Below are 6,000 nucleotides of genomic sequence, written 5' to 3'. Positions count from 1 at the left end.
AAGATTCTTTTCTATGAACTAACCTGCCAATGTCAGAAACAAGTATCGGAAATCTTTATATGAGAATTGTTATAATGTTATGCCTGAAGTATGAAAACAATCATTTTCAGAAATCATTGTGGAGGATAAATTTAGAAAAAATTGTCAGTGTCTTAAGATATGTACGTAATAGCCACGCCCTTTGTTTCTGTTCCATATGAAAAGAAAAACCTTCTGATGAATTTTGAAATATTTTTATGATTCTGTCATCATAAGAAAATCTGTCATTGAAACAATTTTACCGGTCTCGGAAATCGATGAAATCTTCGGTACTTTAAGTACATATAAGTGTCCAAAAAATTGTGTAAATATTTTAGGTGACGAGCAATTGTGTATTGTCAAACAGTTTTCCCAAACTTGAACATTAATGAAGAGAATTTGACTGCATTTTATGATTTATTATAGGTTTTTGAACAAGTTTTTGGGGTAAGACATGCACCCAGGCTCACATCCACGACAAGGATCATAAAATAGGTCAGTACAGGCCACAAGTGACTTTTGGATTTTTTTTAAACATACCTTCTTAGGAGTTTACCGTGATACTACAAATAACAAACAATAAAGATTAAATTGGGATGTAGCAAAATTAAATTTGCCATGAAACATGTCCTTTATATACAGGATCTCGCATGTGTTTCCATTATATATGTGACTCACAAAACGTCTCTAAGAATTTATCATTTAATCATTCCAGCGAGCTCTGGACTTCGAAAAAAAAAGAGAAAACCTTCGTAAATCAAACATATGAAATTAAAACGGATTTCAAGTCCTTTTATCCCAAGATCAATCATGATAATTTTAGCGAGACTTTGGTTTGAAAACACTTTGTTGAGGTTCGTAAATCAAACACATGAAATGGAAACGATTTTTGTTATATGATCTATGGCTTTGACAAATATTGCAGAAATGTGTTTTCCTATCGCAGTTGAATTCTTCTCGGCATTTCATCTCTGGCTCTCCATTGTGACTCGACAGTGTAACAGTTGAATGTATGAAGCCGTTTCATGATCTAATCTTGACGTGACATTCTCTATCACATAATCTTAAACGCAAACAATATTACATTAGCATATTCAATACAAATAAAGACTATCACGTGATAATATATGTATATTTTATTATCTTTAGAAATAAGCCATCGTTTACGTATTCTTGAATTTCAAATTGTTTATATGATAAAATCTCGATATATTTCATACACGGGGCATGGTGTCACGTGCCATTTCTATATACACCAATATTTTTTTGTTTTAGTCGTTTTTATCTATGTTTTGTGGTAATGTTTAGAAGATTTAAATTAGCGCACCTTTGAGTTCGCGGGCGTGCATGTGCGTAAGTGCGAGGTGCGAGACAGGTAAATAACACGCGAAACGGGTTTTAAAATAGAGATTAGGGTCAGTATTTCTAAAACGATTACCCATATATATATTCATAACTTTAATGTTTCCCTGTAGCCATTCTGGTCCGTATGAGTGATATTTATGGTGTTTATGAGTCGTTTAATGTTGCCTGTATTGTTGTGTATGACCCAGAAGTAATGACGCTCGTGTGGTCCATTTAGTGATAAACGCGTGTATGTTTACGAGTACCTGTTTGGTTTTGCAAGTATTTAGTGTGTGATTCTGAGTAGTTAACAATGGCAAAATAATGATTTTCTGAATTAGATGTAAAATTTACTTTAATTATCATGTTGTTGTAGCTTGTTGGGCCAACTATATAACGGTTGATCGTCATATTGTTGACAACCACCTACGCTTGGTATGGAGTACCCAGAGCCAAGGATCCGGTACCCTGATACGTTTCATGTACCTTTCTATTTTATCTGTACATCATGGATGTTGAATGATGGTCTGATATAGACTGTGTGATCAGCTGTAAATTGCTGTTTGATACCATGTACCTGCGGGTGATGTTTGCCATTGTTGACGCTGTTTTATAGCGTACAGTGAAGTGGTGACGTCACTTCCTGTGAACATCACCGCTGACGTAGAGTTTCCGTTCTACAGTGTTGTTTCTTTTATTGTACGTTAAATGAACATTACTTGTGGGACAGTGATCGTTACGTAGGTCATAGTTCGTTACATCGTGGATGCCGCACTTCCATTTTAAGTGACTTATGACGTAATAAATGACCAGTTATTTCGTCGACAAACATGGAGTCGAGGAACCGTACTGGAATGTCAGTCGACTGTGACATTGTGTGAAGAGCTACGGTGGCCTAACAGTAACATTTTAGGGTTATAGTGCGGGCATTCATATTCATATTTCACATTTACATGTACGTAAGGGATAGCTTTGTGTGAGGTGGAATGACCGGATGTGTGAGGTATCTGTAAGTAAATACAGGGTAAAGTCTTTGTAAATATTGTAAAAAAAAATGTAAATAAATTTTGTAAATATTGTAGACTGTCTTCTAATGTTGTGCAACAATCCCGCTCAGCATACGTTACACATGGACATAAAGGACAGAGCACAGAACTGCCTTTTTACCAATTCAACTACTCAGCATCAAGATGTAAACGAGAGTTAATTACAGAATCATCTTTATGATGAAATATAAGGGTTTATAGACAGTGAGATGTCTTGAGTATAACTGTAAATTTTGTCAAAGCTATATTCCATGGGAATCAGAATTTTCATTCCTAGAATTTTATTGTCGCAATTTTCCAGGATATAGGTATGCATCAGTATTACATGAACAGGTGATCATGAGGTGTCCTGCTGGAAGCCTTAGGTAGTTTAATTTAGTGCGATAACAAACACTATAAAGCCGGTTTCATTTCCGCGCTATTACAAGGAGGTTTCCAAAAACGCACCTCAGCCTCCCCCAAAACACACACACATCCAATATATGCGTTCGCTTAAATCGGGAGGCCCTCGTCAAATGACCTTTGCTGTTGATAGGACGTTAAACAATGTGAACAAAACCAAACTCATTATAAATACATTGAAAATTAATATAATAAGACCTCCGTGAAATATGCGTCAATTTTGCTTCCAAATTATTTAGAACAATTTCGAGAAAAATTAAAGAAATAGATAGATAGATAGACAGACAGACAGACAGACAGACAGACAGACAAAGTAAAATTGAAAATAAAAACGCAACATAGCAGAACTAAATTTTCGTACAGCTTTGTTTACGTACGTTATTGTACGATAACTGTAAATAAATTGATTTAACATGATCTTTTTTATGTGAAATAATATAAATTGGGTAAAAAAATATCCTTATGTGTCATGACGGTAAATAATGTTGATTACGTCATAAAGTTACCAATAAAGTGATACCACTTCACCAGCACGTAATTCACAAGTCTACACGGCAGTCCGAAACGCAAATATTAACGCTGTAAAAGCATAGAAATTATCAGACATACAAGTTAACATTTAAACCGAACAAATGCTGCTCTCAGAGCTATATTAAATATCGATTGATTAGCATTATTTATGCTCTGAATACGCCATACTGTTTGACAGTTGCTTTCAAATGACTTCAAAGAATGCTTTGATTTAGAGTGGTGTCCACCAGCGTTCCACTTTCATTAACTCTGTTGATGTTCGTACTAAAACAGGTAGGAATTGGCCATGTCCTTTAAGTGACCTCAATCCAACGACAAGGCCTTCCGGTCTTCATAATGCAATCATCCCTCGAGACTGTAGCCATAGAAAAGTTACTCTCAAAAATCAATTACATAGGCCCGCTGATTGGATTCATATTTCCATTGTATATTGTTCTACTGATAAGCGCTTCATTTCGTTTCGGGAGAATGTCTTGGTTTGCATTGATATGGAGACAAATTCTTCGGGATTTTATTTCTTGAATTCAGTATTTCATATTTCGAAGGATCGACATTTTAAACAAAATATTTACATAATATCAGTTCTATTTATAGTAAAAATGTTTCAAGTGATCAGGCATGATCATAGTCTATCATCGATACACCGGATATTGCTACCCACGAAGCGTAGAACCATATCGGTGACAGGAGGCAGGGAAATCGCTGTTTTTACTTATATAACGTAACATTTCTGACCAAATCGCGGTCTCATTGTTTCAGGAAGCTCTACAGTAACACTGGAAACACCAAATGAGAAATTTGAGCGTTCATTAATAGATCACCTATTGTGGACAAAGAAACAAGAACCATTAATATCTTAACGTGTAGCAAATACTCTGGGTTAATTCAATCACATGGAAATATAGGTTTTATACGCGGACATATATATATATATACGGCTTATAGTTTGTGAAGACTTAACTATAATGCATTATATATCATGGACGTTGGGTTGGGAAGTTAAGGCCACTTGCTGTACATTTTTCACAACATGGTGTTTATATCAAACGAATTGTTAAACTAAGCGTTGAAATGCGCGAAAATGAAAATACTTACCTGTGTCACTACTGTGGATTCATGTATAAAGATTTCATTATTCATAGCGTGCTCGAATTCTCTCACACAGAGAATTTACGAGACCAGCTCTGGTGCTTACTCAGCACAGTGAAAGACATTGATTTTGTAGTTTACCTTAATGAATTGTCTAACTATCAATTGATACATGTTCCTCTCGGGGGTATTATCAACTACGATATGTCCCCATTGAACTTGAAGATTTTATATTAAATTCAATACTTTTCATAATCCTACAACATTATCATGCTATTTAACTGTAATGCTTGGTCATTTTTCAAAATGAAATATTCACATATTAAATCATATGATTATAATATGTATTTGACTTAACTGTATATTTTGCGTACGTAAACTCTGTCTATTGTTTAAATGCTTCTTATGTGTATGTGTGTGTACAAACTAACAATTATTTTCTACAATGTATATATGTTCTTTTTGTATAACTCTTCACATTTGGAGGAAATAAAAGAAATAATGATAAATAGTTCAATATTTTTTTCATTACGTGTAATTTAAAACGTTTCAAATTGAGCATTCAATGACATTTTAGCATGGTAGAAAATGTCTACCTCAAAAATCATCAACAACTTTACCGAATATTACCACATAATTATGACACATATCTGATAAAAAAAAAACCAACAACTATCTGAACTCTGCGCTTTATTGTAACAAATTACGTTATGTTATTACCACACTCGAGAAAGTACGGACGGATAAAGTTCTTTACTGTTTAGTCATGTGTTACATCAAACGACTCCCTAATTCAACTAAACAAGGAAATTAACAAATAATCATATTAATTAATATATATATATATATATATATGAAAAAATAAACAAAGATTGTTTCTTGTTATTACTAAACCGTGAAGGCATATATTGGTTGATAATTATCATAATTATCGTTAATATTTAACAACTACTCGGAGAAAAAAAAAGAAAAGAAAAGAAAAACAGTTATCGACGAGAGTGCCGATTTCATGTATGTGCAATATTCAAACGGCACGTGGAATCGCAGTGCTTAACAGCCATAAGGTTAAATGGGCAGCCTTATGTACACGCAAACATGTTTATATTTACGTTTGTTCCTCGTGTAGTATTGGTGGTAAATCCTTCCTCAACTATACATCCATAACATTAAACAAAAAAAAAAAAGAAAGAAAGAACGCGCGCACGCACGCACCTGACAAATCATATTATTCAATAAACATGTTCCATACAAAACACTGCTCGAAGCTTGCTATACTCCCTACACGCGAAATTATCAAATGACTATAAACTGTACACATGAAAAACAGATGGTAACATAGAACAGAGACGAGTAAAGCTGAATGTTTGGCATAGAACGAAACCAATTTCGAAGAGGTGACTTTTTTTGCAATAACAATAGACTTAATTTATTTCATTTCCATTGAACTAATGAAAAAAAAGACAAGTAGGCTGTCCTTTAATCATTGGAACTGTTAGAGACAGTGCAAATTTCATTAGCATCGGATAGATAAATAAATAATCACGTTTGAACTTTTCATAACACTCAAGGC

The sequence above is a fragment of the Ylistrum balloti genome, unplaced genomic scaffold (genome assembly GCF_031769215.1).
Source record: "Ylistrum balloti isolate Yb309-2 unplaced genomic scaffold, AGI_CSIRO_Ybal_v1 Utg370386, whole genome shotgun sequence".
Lineage (NCBI taxonomy): Eukaryota > Metazoa > Mollusca > Bivalvia > Pectinida > Pectinidae > Ylistrum > Ylistrum balloti.
This window is presented reverse-complemented; position numbering follows the sequence as displayed.